We start from the raw sequence: 13201 nt of genomic DNA, 5'->3' as shown, positions 1-13201 counted from the left end.
TGCTACAATTTCTCATACTGCTTCTTTTATTTTTGTTCAGCTCGCATCCCGTCCGTCCGTCCCTTCCAACTTCCAGACAGGCAACCAGCCAGCCAGCAAAACTTTAAAATATATATAAAAGCATTATCATCATCAGCAAAGCCAAGCTACGCTATAAACGAGGAAGAGGGTGTCGCGTCAACCCGCAAAGTTGCTGCTTGGCCGAGACGTGCGTGCAGAGAGCCCTCCTCCTGCCCCCCCCCCTGTCTCCTAACAGTCACGGTCATCACAGCGAGACCCCCCCCCACCCCCCGTGGAGAGCCAGAGGGAGGATGTCCCTAATCCTCCGTGGCACCCATTCCTGGCGTGTAGCGGACACCTTAGGAGACTATTTTTACTGGGGAAATAAAAAATATATATTCCAGGCCACGTCTAATGTTAACCTTATCTGCGGTGTGTACGTGCGCGCAACTGTGCGTGTGTGTGTTATGGGGAGCGGTGGTGTAGCGGTTAGCGCGCTACGAATTCGGCGACCCGAGTTCGATTCGCGCTCACGGCCAACATCAGTGACGATTACCCGAACCGGTGCTCGGCCTCAAATAAGTGCCTCGTGTAAACATCGCCGCTGGGGAGACAAAGTCGGCCGGGTGTGGCGCTGGCCACCCATCTCCTCGTGTGCAGTGCCGTGTTAGCGAGCACCTTGATAGGTGCTCGCTAACAGCACTTGCCCCAAACGTCTGTGAAGGCTATACGGGGGACCTTAGTCTTGCACATTGCAATGATCGCGGAAGGCAGCGGCTTGGGCACGCTTTGATCCAGCAGTGTATTGACGCTGGCTGCTGCTGCTGCTAATTATTATTATAATGTAAAGCACAATAAAGCAGAATTCCGAAATGAGTGATGGCACGGGATGGGGGGAGGTGGGGTGGGGATCGAGAAAGAAAAAAAGTTCCGGCTGAACAGGTTCCACCCGACACCTGCACCCCTCCCCAGGACTCGCGGCTTCTCAATCAGCATTGTGGTGCGTGTATGGGGAGAGTGTGTGGGTGAGTTTGTGGGGTGGGTGAGTGAGTGTGTGGGCGAGTGTGTGGGTGAGTGTGTGGGTGAGTGTGGGGTAGGTGGGGTGGGTTGGGTGAGTGTGTGAGGTGGGTGAGTGTGGGGTGGGTGGGGTGGGTGAGTGTGGGGTGGGTGGGGTGGGAGAGTGTGGGGTGGGTGGGGTGGGTGAGTGTGGGGTGGGTGGGGTGGGTGAGTGTGGGGTGGGTGAGTGTGGGGTGGTAGGTGGGTGAGTGTGGGGTGGGTAGGTGGGTGAGTGTGGGGTGGGTAGGTGGGTGAGTGTGGGGTGGGTGAGTGTGGGGTGGGTGGGTGGGTGAGTGTGCGGTGGGTGGGTGGGTGAGTGTGCGGTGGGTGGGTGGGTGAGTGTGGGGTGGGTGAGTGTGGGGTGGGTGGGTGAATGTGTGGGGTGGGTGGGTGAGTGTGGGGTGGGTGGGTGGGTGAGTGTGGGGTGGGTGGGTGAGTGTGGGGTGGGTGGGTGAGTGTGGGGTGTGTGGGTGGGTGAATGTGTGGGGTGAATGTGTAAGGTGAATGTGTGGGGAGAGTGTGTGGAGTGTGTGGGGTGTGTGTGGGGTGGGTGTGTGTGGGGAGAGTATGTGGGGTGTGTGGGGTGGGTGAGTGTGGGGTGAGTGTGGGGAGAGTGTGTGAGGTGTGTGGGGAGAGTGTGTGGGGTGGGTGAGTGTGGGGTGGGTGAGTGTGTGGGATGTGTGGGGAGAGTGTGTGGGTGTGTGGGGTGGGTGAATGTGTGGGGTGGGGTGGGTGAGTGTGTGGGGTGAATGTGTGGGGTGTGTGGAGAGAGTGTGTGCGGTGTGTGGGGTGGGTGAGTGTGTGGGGTGGGTGGGTGAGTGTGTGGGGTGTGTGGGGAGAGTGTGTGCGGTGTGTGGGGTGGGTGAGTGTGTGGGGTGGGTGGGTGAGTGTGTGGGGTGTGTGGGGAGAGTGTGTGCGGTGTGTGGGGTTGGTGAGTGTGTGGGGTGGGTGAGTGTGTGGGGTGTGTGGGGTGGGTGAGTGTGTTGGGTGGATGGGTGCGTGTGTGGAGTGGGTGAGTGTGTGGGGGTGGGTGAGTGTGTGGGGTGGGTGAGTGTGTGGGTGGGGTGGGTGAGTGTGTGGGTGGGGTGGGTGCGTGTGTGGGGTGGGTGAGTGTGTGGGGTGGGTGAATGTGTGAGGTGGGTGAGTGTGTGGGGTGGGTGGGTGAATGTGTCGGGTGGGTGGGGTGGGTGAATGTGTGGGGTGAATGTGTGGGGTGAATGTGTGGGGTGTGTGGGGAGAGTGTGTGGGATGGGTGAGTGTGGGGAGAGTGTGTGGGGTGTGTGGGGTGGGTGAGTGTGGGGAAAGTGTGTGGGGTGGGTGAGTGTGTGGGGTGGGTGGGGTGTGTGGGGAGAGTGTGTGGGGTGTGGGGGGTGTGTGTGGGGGGATGAGGTGTGGGGGTGGTGGGGGGTGTGTGGGGGTGTGTGGGTGGGGGTGAGTGTGGGTGGGGGGGTGGGTGCGTGTGTGGAGTGGGTGAGTGTGTGGGGTGGGTGAGTGTGTGGGTGGGGTGGGTGCGTGTGTGGGGTGGGTGAGTGAGTGTGTGGGGTGGGTGAGTTGTGGGGGTGGGTGAGTGTGTGGGGTGGGTGTGTGGGTGGGTGAGTGTGTGGGGTGGGTGAGTGTAGTGGGTGGGGGGGGATGAGTGGTTTAGTCACTGCTGTATACATTACGTGTGCTAAAAAGAGACCAAATTGCCTTTTTTTATTGCCAAATAACAATAACAAAAATATTAAAGGTCTTTGAGTAATATATTTAACAAAAAAACACACTGGCAAATCTCTGAAACACCTGCGTATGATCTGATACAGATGGATAAATAACGGAGCGTGTTTATGCTCGCTGTGTGAGTGGATGTGTGTGGATGAGTGAGTGTATGTGTGTAGTATGTGTGCACTCAGCGTTCAAGGGAAGCGGAAGCGTAGTGGTTAGCGCGGCTGCCCTGTTAAACCATTGACCCGAAATTAAACGCTAACGGCCAAAAAATATTTGATAACATTTGAGCCGGTCCCGGTGTAGGGTCTCCCCTAGGTCGACTCAGCCTTAAAGGACTTGAGTGAGTACCTGCTGTCGTGTGTAAACAAACATCAGCAATGTTGGAGACACAAGCGGCCAGTCGTGGTGTTGGCCACCCCACTAGTGTTGCCCCAAAAGTCTTCTGTTTGAATACAATGCCGGTGATTTTTTTTGTCTTTGTGGGTGGCATGCGCGCTGTCCTACGAAGCCGGTGACCCGAGTTCAATACCCGCTCACGGTCAACACCAGTGACGCGGTCCTGGGCCTCTCCTAGGTCGACTCAGCCTCAAGTGAGTACCTTGTACGGTGTGGTAACATCGTTGTGATGTTCTGGACTGCATAGGTGCTCGCTAGCAGCACTTTCCCCAAGAGTCTGTAAAGGCTATACGGGGGATCTCTGTCTCTGGCTTTGTGCGTGCCAGTGCACTGAGCTCCGAGAGATGATAGCACGATTATTGTTGTTTGCTCGTGGCCGTGCCAGCCACAGCCGTATAGCCACACACTTTGGCACGCGGTGCCCTCCTCGTCTCCGCAACCAACTCGGGTTGCCAACCCATCCCGGATTGGCCGGGAGTCTCAAATTGACATCGATCTCCCGGTGACTATTAAAAGAAAATCTGGGAGATTTCAAGAATTGGCTATTTTAAGAAAATATTATTTGTTCATAATAATCATACATTTGCCGTAATATCTTCAGTCGGAGTTGGTAACCCTACCACCAGCTAGAGCCGTTCCTCGGGTATGGCGAAATGGGGCGACCGCCCCAGGCCCCGCGCGTTGGGAGGGGGGAGGCGCTTCGACGTCACGGCGTCAGATGTAATACTCCCGGTTTAGATAGAAGGCCATGAATGCCACCTGTCCTGATTTTCCCAGGATCATCGTTTTGTTCAGGGAGCCGCTGTCCTGGGGAATCTGCACGTTCCCAGGACATTAAAACCCCCGCGGATTGTGTCAGTTGCGTAATAATAATACTGTAATCCGCAACTCAAGACAACGCATTTACGTGTACAGTCGTTCCTCCCTCGTCTGATGCCATAATCGCCCCCACCCCTCTTCCCCTGCCCCAGCCTCCACCCCCCTACTGCGGCGTCGGCACCGCCCCACCAAAAAAAGACGTGAGCCACAAGACCCCCCCCCCCTCCTCGGCGAGAGGCGCTCGAGGCGACCGGCCCGCCCAGCCCCGCCCCTGCCCTGCCCTTTGCTACGACACTGCCTGCGGGGACCCCCAACATGGCACGGAATTCACAGCTCCAAGCGACTAACACCCCCCCCCCCCCCCCAGTCGAGCGAGCGTGTGAACGCGTGCACGGAGGCCGGGCAGGGCAAGGCGAAGGCGAGGCGTGACAAGAAGAGGTAAAAGGGACAGCTGTAGGGGAGGGGGGGGGGGGTGCAGGAGGAGAGGTGCTCACGAGGATGGGCGTCGTTTCAGGGCACGGCATGGCACGGTGGGATGGGAGCAAGGTAAAATCGAGAGTGCAAGGTCGAGCATAGCAAGGCCATGTAAGGAAGGGAAGGGCAGGGCTTTGTGAGTTAACATCGGGGGGGGGGGCACAGCGCCCCCCCCCCTTCCCGCCCCGCCCAACTGCTGAAGGCTCGGAAATTCAAGTGAAGTTGACAAGATGTTGGTGCAATGTTTAAAGCGATGGAGGACGCAGCCGTTCCTCAAAGTGCGAGGCCGGAGCAGAATGCGCGCCATAGGCAAGTGCGGATCGCGGCGTCACTCACATTGTTTGGCGTTTCACATTTGTTTAGAGTTTAGCACTCACTGTGTTGTTCCCCACACCCCACCACCACCCCGACATTCTGTATGCCCCCTCTTTAAAAAAAAATGTCATGCTTAGGGCAGGTATGACAAAGTGCGTTAAGGCAGGGGTCAATGTGAGTAAGGGCAGGGCAGGTCCATTGGCACGTGCCAGCAGCCCGACACAGCTGTGTGTGTGTGTGGGGTGCCGAGAGGGCGGGGGTGTTTGTGTGTGTGGAGGAGTGTGAGTGTGTGTGTGTCGAGAGGGCTGTGTTGTGGAGAGAGGGTGGTGTGTGTGTGTGATAGGGCAGTTCTGGAGAGAGTGGAGAGTTTACCATACCTGGGCAGTGTGCTCACGCCCGGCTCCGGTTTGACAGCAGAGGTCTCACTCCGAATCAGTCGAGCGGCATTATATTTTCATCGGTTGCGTAACGCTGTGTGGAAGCTACCTGGTCTGTCGCTCCGCACGAAGCTTCGGGTCTTCTCGGCCACGGTCATTTCCTCCCTTCTTTACGCTTGCGAAACGTGGACCCCCCTAATGGAACATCTTCGCCGGTTAGACACATTTAGGCTGGCCTGCCTACGGTCCATCTTGGGTTTAACCAGGCTGGATTATGTGAGGAGCTCACATATCCTTGAAAGATCTGGACAAAGTGTCATCGGTGAGCTCCTCTGGCAGGCAAGACTGCGTTGGCTGGGTCATGTAGCCCGCATGCCCAGCCACCGCATGCCGAAGCAGCTTTTATTTGGCCGGATCGAGGGGGCTAAACGGGCGCGGCACGGGCTAGAGAAGAGATGGAGTGATGTGGTACAGGAGGACGTGGAGCTGAGTGGACTTGCCGATGACTGGTACCAGCGGTGTCAAGATCGGCCTCTGTGGAGGAGGCTCGTGAAGGACGCTACTGGGCAGTTGGAGGCAATCGCCCTCCAAGAATAAAGGAGGGGGGAGGAGCGACGCTCACAACAACGAACGGAGCGCCGGGTGGTTAAAGCACAGCCAGTTGGCACAGTAGGGGGCACAGGTGGTGTATCAGCCAGTCGTCTCAGTCAGTCGACCTGTGGCATCTGGGTCTGCCCCCTGATCTCCTGCCAGCGGCTGTTCGACACTTCACGTGACCTTAACGTGCACGTAGCCTGGCACAAGCGTCGTGGTGACGTCACCGCAACTTCGTGGCGATTGGCGGTTGTTGTTGTGTTCTGGAGAGAGGGTGGTGTGTGTGTAGAGAGAGGTGTATGTATCTGGAGGCAGAGGTGTGTGTCTGGGGAGAGGGTGTGTGTGTGAAGAGGTGTGTGGGGAGCGGTAGTGTAGCGGTTAGCGCGCCGCGCTACGAACCCGGCAAGCCGGGTTCGATTCGCGCTCATGGCCAACACCAGTGACGATTATCTGAACCGGTCCTCTCGGTCGACTCAGCCTCAAATGAGTACCTGGTGCAGTGTGTCAAAAAAGCATTGCCACAGAGGAGACAAAGGCGGCCGGGCGTGGTGTTGGCCACCCACCCCATCGTGTGCCGTGCCGGCCTTCATAGGTGCTCGCTAACGGCACTTGCCCCAACGGTCTGTCACAGGCTATACGGGTGATCTTTGCCTTTGTGTGTGTGTGGGCAGATCGGACGCAGGTGCCTATGATGCAGACGCCGGGGTATTGAGTGACGCCGCCGTGGTTCAGACACATTTCTGAGGTTTTTCGTTTTAATCGAGCGAAAGACGTCACACTTCTAAATGCGCGATAGGTTCCGCCTGCTTTGTAGGATTTTTTTAAAACTCAGGATTATTTTACACAGCGGTGAGTCGAGAAGGGGGGAGGGGGGGTGAAAGGCACGCGATTTTTCGCTGACGTTATTGAAACAATCGCCCGCACAAAAGATGAATGTGCTCTAGAAATATGCGGCGTCGCGTTATTGGGTTTCCTCCTCAACTGCACCTTTGGTAGAAGTCCCAGGAAGTTCGCCCAAACCGTGACAGCTCGGCCCCCCCCTCCGCAACCCCCTCCCCCCCACCGGAGCCTCCACAATCCCACGGACTGTTGGTGCGAGTGTTGCAGCATGACAACATGAGAAAAGGCGTTTACCCTTTATGGCAGTAAGACAGGAGTTATTTTAAGATGTTCAAACACCAAAATAAAAACCTTTTGCAAGGATTCGCGTCTGCATTAACCACACACGGCACTGTGGTGAACATGGCAAACAAACATGCTCTGATAATATTAAATGCATTGTCTTTGAGCGTGCAGGTTAGCGAGCGCACATTAAGGTTAATGCGCTAAACAGTCCTCAAATATTCTAGAACTCCCCTTGATCCGATGCTCAGTTCCTGACTCAGAACCCAAGCAGAACCTTCGTCTCATTCGATACTTGGCTGGAACCCCGGGCAGGCGGGTCACCGATCTCGTAGGCGAAGTGCGCTAACCACTGCGCCACCGCTCCCCACTGTCTTCAGAGCAACATAAAGCTCCCCCATGTAGCCTACACAGGAACTAATCTAAGGTCGAGCAGAGGTCCAGGACCGGTTCAGATATTCGGCACTGGTGTTGGCTCATAGCTGGTGGGGGGGGGGGGGGGGGTTCGAACTCAGGTGCGTCGCCGATCTCGGTAGCGAAGTGCACTAACCGCTGCGCCACCGCTCCGCACAGCAGTAAACACACGGGGCCACAACACACACGCGCGCGTGAACACGTGGTGTAATTTGCTCGCTCACGCCCTTCACGCAAGACGCATAACTTGGGCGTGAATTGTAAAGTTGTGTAAAGTTGTCCAAGGCAACCGCTGTGTTATGATTGGGGAGGGGTGGGGGTTGCTGTCAAATCCCGCATTATCACTTCAGCAGAGAGAGCGAGCGAGAGAGCGCTCTTAGCACGGAGCGTCTGGGCAGACAGGCGGGTTCATTGTGCGCGCCTGGGACAATGTCCCCACGTACCACCACTACTCGTATTAGGCCGCTCACCTGTGCTAGTGACACGTGATTTTACAATAGCACAAGGGGGGCTTAGTAGGGGATGTCGTCTCTGGTCTCAGCCAACATAATCACGCACACACGCGCACGCACGCGTACACACTGTGCACAAATAGGCTCAGAGGTATGCGCACACAAATCGGACACAGGCGTGCGTGCGTGCAATGCATCGATGCGACATATCTACTGGACGTTGGATACGGCCAATCGGTAGCGTGTTCGCCGCTTGTTGCAGAGGTTCATGGTCCTCTCCATGCCCTCCACCTAACGCTCATCTCACTCTACTCCCCTCCACTCCTTTCCACGCACTCTTCTACCTCTCATCTCACTCTACTCCCCTCCACGCACTCTCCTACCTCTCCCTCTCATCTCACTCTACCCTCCTCCACGCACTCTCCTATCTCTCATCTCACTCTACTCCCCTCCACTCCTTTCCACGCACTCTCCTACCTCTCATCTCACTCCACTCCCCTCCACGCACTCTCCTACCTCTCCCCTCTCATCTCACTCCACTCCCCTCCACGCACTCTCCTACCTCTCATCTCACTCTACTCCCCTCCACGCACTCTCCTACCTCTCCCCTCTCATCTCACTCTACTCTCCTCCACGCACTCTCCTACCTCTCCCTCTCATCTCACTCTACTCCCCTCCACGCACTCTCCTACCTCTCCCATCTCACTCTACTCCCCTCCACGCACTCTCCTACCTCTCCCTCTCATCTCACTCTACTCCCCTCCACGCACTCTCCTACCTCTCCCATCTCACTCTACTCCCCTCCACGCACTCTCCTACCTCTCATCTCACTCTACTCCCCTCCACACACTCTCCTACCTCTCATCTCACTCTACTCCCCTCCACACACTCTCCTACCCCTCCCATCTCACTCTACTCCCCTCCACGCACTCTCCTACCTCTCATCTCACTCTACTCCCCTCCACACACTCTCCTACCCCTCCCATCTCACTCCACTCCCCTCCACGCACTCTCCTACCTCTCCCCTCCCATCTCACTCTACTCCCCTCCACGCACTCTCCTCCCTCTCCCATCTCACTCTACTCCCCTCCACGCACTCTCCTACCTCTCCTATCTCACTCCACTCCCCTCCACGCACTCTCCTACCTCTCCCGTCACATCTCACTCCACTCCCCTCCACGCACTCTCCTCCCTCTCCCATCTCACTCCACTCCCCTCCACGCACTCTCCTACCTCTCATCTCACTCTACTCCCCTCCACGCACTCTCCTACCTCTCCCATCTCACTCCACTCCCCTCCACACACTCTCCTCACTCTCCCATCTCACTCTACTCCCCTCCACGCACTCTCCTACCTCTCCCATCTCACTCTACTCCCCTCCACGCACTCTCCTACCTCTCCCATCTCACTCTACTCCCCTCCACGCACTCTCCTACCTCTCCCATCTCACTCTACTCCCCTCCACGCACTCTCCTACCTCTCATCTCATTCTACTCCCCTCCACGCACTCTCCTACCTCTCCCATCTCACTCTACTCCCCTCCACGCACTCTCCTACCTCTCCCATCTCACTCTACTCCCCTCCACGCACTCTCCTACCTCTCCCCTCTCATCTCACTCTACTCCCCTCCACGCACTCTCCTACCTCTCCCATCTCACTCTACTCCCCTCCACGCACTCTCCTACCTCTCCCTCTCATCTCACTCTACTCCCCTCCACACACTCTCCTACCTCTCCCATCTCACTCTACTTACCCTCCAGGCAACCGCCGACTGCAGCAACCTGTCGAATCCCGCAGTCAACCTTTGCTTGGTGGGGGGGGGGTCACTCATCCTCCTCCGCTGCTCCCCAGCAGTCTGTAACTCCCTTACCCCAGTCAGCCGTGCTATCGACTCCCTCCCTGTCCCTGTTTAAGTCCAAGAACTTACTTCATCTTCCACATATGAGTATTGCCGAACAGTGGTGGCTATGCACGTGGCCTGTAATCGCCCAGCAGTGTGGAGGCATTTAGGGTTGATGGATCGCACAAATATTGTGAAACTCCCTTTTCGTGGTCGTAGAGGTGCTTTACCCTGGCTCTCCAGGAGAATGCAGTACAGCAAATGGACAAATCGCCACCTGTTGCCACCTGTACGGGGATATAGCGTTGCCCCCTCACGCGCTTGGGTTTTCTCCGGGTGCTCCGGTTTCCTCCCACTTGCATGGCTGAAAACATCAATAAGCCAATACAGGAGCCGACTGAGAAAGAGTCCTACGATTCAGCGTGGTTCTCTTGGATAAATAAATAAACATTGCTTTTACCTCTCTGCAAAAACACATGCCCACTTTACGTACATCTTCTTGAAATACGGGCGCATTTAGACGTTACATAAAAAAAATCGCATTGCATTACTGTAGAATTGGTATAGATAGTGATTGTAGCAGTGTCTCAATAGTCACGCACACAGCTGAAACTGTAGACAGACGTACGGCAAAAAACACAAAGACTCCCCGTGTAGCCTTCACATACTTTTGGGGCAAGTGCTGTTAGCGAGCGGCAACTATGAAGGCCGGCGCGGCACACGAGAGGGGGTGGGTGGCCAGCACCACGCTCGGCCGCCTTTGTCTCCCGAGGAGGCGATGCTTACAACGCCGTACCAGGTGCTCATTTTAGGCCGAGTCGACCTAGGAGGGGAGGGGGGGGAGGGCCCAGGACCGGTTCAGAAAGTCGTCACCGGTGTTGGTGGTTGCCGTGCGCGGTAAATCGAATTCGGCTCGCCGGGTCCTTGGCGCAGCGCGCTCACCGCTGCGCCACCGCTCCCCGCTAAAACACAGACACACACGGACAATGCAAAGCAAATACTCCATAACACCCCCTACCCCCCATCGGCCTTTTTCACGAGAGACGGATCACCTCCACCTGCGTTCACGCACCTGTGCGCATTCACACTGACAATGACGACAGGTTTTCTTCGAGAAAAAAAACAAAATCACAGGCACATAACAGAGAGCGAGAGAGACACCGTGCACGTAGAGACACGGAGCTGCCTGTGCCGCGCGCACCGTTTCGGTGTCACGCGTGGCCTACGCGTTGCGCGAGGGGACTTGGAGAGTGAACAACACGTGGACAACGCGCGCGTGTGCGCACGATCACACGAAACCGAGCGTGCGCGAACTGGCGCGCACGTGAACACGCGCGGACACGTGAACACGCGCAGACACGCGCGAACACGCGCGCACACACGAACACTTGGACACTCGAAAAACGTCGACACACGCGAGCACGCGAGCAACGTGGACACGCTTCGCAGCTGACGGTGACACTCGCGTGCTGTGACAAACGAGCCGAATGGAGATCGGGCGAGACACGGGGTCAAGGGCCGCACGCTAACGTGTGTTGTGGGGGGTGGGGGGGTTACATTGCGAATATATATTTATAATCTTGATTTGAAGCTTTCGTGACTGCAGGAATCCATACTCTTTGGATCTTTCGGTAAAGTAACGTAGATATAAAATAGAATAAATCACGATGTTACGGGCGCAACACAAGCGTCCATCATCTGGTGGGAACGCATGATGACGGACGCTTGTGTTGCGCCCGAAACATCGTGATTTATTTTATTTTATACCTACGTGACTTTACCGAAAGAACCAAAGAGTATATATTTATAAGTCAATATAAAAGAGAGGGTCGCAGCAGAACCACACCCCCGATGAGCACGGTTGCCTACGTACGGTGCGGAAGAAGTTCAACGTGGATTACACGGTGGCGAGATGTCGACTTCCTCGCCAGGAGGTTGTGGGTTCGAGCCCAACCCTGACGCCTGTATATTTGGAGTCTGCGTGTTCTCTCCGTGGTGGCGTGGATTGTTCTCCGGGTCCTTAGGTATTTCCCTCCACGTTTAGAAACGTGCATTTACAGTATTTGACTGCTATAAATTACCGCATGATCAGCCACTTCGCCGAGCTATCATCTGCGATAGCCACGTCGCTTTTGAAAAAGAGCTAGTGAGCTCAGTGGCGCCTTACCTGGTTCGTTGAAAAAAAAAAATCGTTCAAAATTTGCTTAGTTTACATCCAACCTATTTTCTGGTGGCGCAAAATTCGTTCCGCGCATTCGTCGTCTTCCCATCGCGGCCCGTGACTGCTGCGATCCGTCGGCTCTCAGTGACTGCTGCCCGAAGTCTCATCCTACATTTACCCCCCACCCACCCCCATGTGTCAATGCACCGCTGCGTCAAGGCCACACCGCGTCCGGATGTTGCTTCACCATATTTCATCAAGAGGAGGGGGGGGGGGGGCAGTGTGGGTTGGTTAACGGAGGGGGAAGGAGAGGGGGGGGGGAGGTCGTGAGTGGTGAGCAGGATCGGTTCAGATAGAATTCGCCGCTGGGAAATGGAACTCAAAGTCCCCGTGTTCATAGAGCAGTGTGCTAACCACTGTGCCATCGCTCCAACCCAGCGAGAATCCGTGAAACAAAACGAAGCATCCCTGCTTCTCTACGTATGCGTGAAGTCATTAACGGCTGTTTTACAGAAAAATATTAACCATAGGAATGTGGAATTTCCACCAATGGCTGAAGATCACGAAACAGAGATAAACGCAGCCCCCTTTGCTCGTTTGAGCAGTGAGACACGACCGACCAACTGGTGAGTGTCAGAAGAGCGGTGAGTGTCTAATGGGTGTGCGTCGGGCGAGTGGTGAGTGTGAATGTGTGGTGAGCGCGTGGTGGGTGTGCGATGGGTGTGTCAGACGAGTGGTGAGTGTGTAAACGTGTGGTGAGTGTGGTGGGTGTGTCGGGTGAGTGGCGAGAGAGTGATAAGTACCAGATGGTTGGTTCGTGTCTGGCGAGTATGAGCATCGCATGAGCTGTGAGCATCAGATTAATGTTGAGCGTCTGGTTGGTAGTGAGTCCCTGGTGACTGCGAGTGCTGAATATCAGGTGTGAGATCAATGCGAGTGTTAGGTTAGCGGTGAGTGTCTGGTGGATGGTGAATGTAAATGGTGAGTATCTTAGTGAGTATTGAGTGTGGCCAGTATAGCAAGTTTGTCATTTGAGCTTTGAGTGTCAGGTGAGTGTTTACTGCCAGGTACGAGTGGTGTGGGCGATAGAAATGCCACTGGGGTGTCACGTCGCCTCGCCAGTTGGACGGGCCGTCCTCTTTGTATCACTACATAGCTACTTCTGGGTTTCGCGCTTATTGGAGATCTCCAGTGCAGCATAGCACCCTGCAAGTCACTGCCCACCTGGGACTCAATACAGCCAGTAGGAGGAACCTTTAACTCACACGAGACAATGTTCTCAACGTGTAGCCTTAACCGACTACTGTTGGGACAAGTGCTGTCAATGTGAGGGCCGGCATGGCACACGAGGTGGTGCTGGGAGGTCAGCACCACGCCGGGCCGCCTTTGTCTTCCTCGCAGCGATGTTTTACACACCGCACCGGTTACGACCTCACGCACACACGCACACACACACACGCACACACACACGCAC

The 13201-nt window shown here is 55.9% G+C and overlaps 1 long non-coding RNA gene across 1 annotated transcript; it reads left to right on the top strand.

Annotated features, from left to right (window-relative positions):
- The first annotated feature begins 799 nt into the window (after nucleotides 1–799).
- LOC142929577 (uncharacterized) lies at nucleotides 800–7057 on the top strand. The gene is made up of 3 exons (XR_012945727.1): nucleotides 800–1000; nucleotides 3272–3353; nucleotides 4131–7057. It is a non-coding gene; the product is annotated as an uncharacterized LOC142929577 (long non-coding RNA).
- The last annotated feature ends 6144 nt before the right edge of the window (nucleotides 7058–13201 follow it).

The sequence above is a fragment of the Petromyzon marinus genome, chromosome 31 (genome assembly GCF_048934315.1).
Source record: "Petromyzon marinus isolate PM22_M1 ecotype Great Lakes invasive population chromosome 31, UKy_Petmar_22M1.pri1.0, whole genome shotgun sequence".
Lineage (NCBI taxonomy): Eukaryota > Metazoa > Chordata > Hyperoartia > Petromyzontiformes > Petromyzontidae > Petromyzon > Petromyzon marinus.
This window is presented reverse-complemented; position numbering and strand designations above follow the sequence as displayed.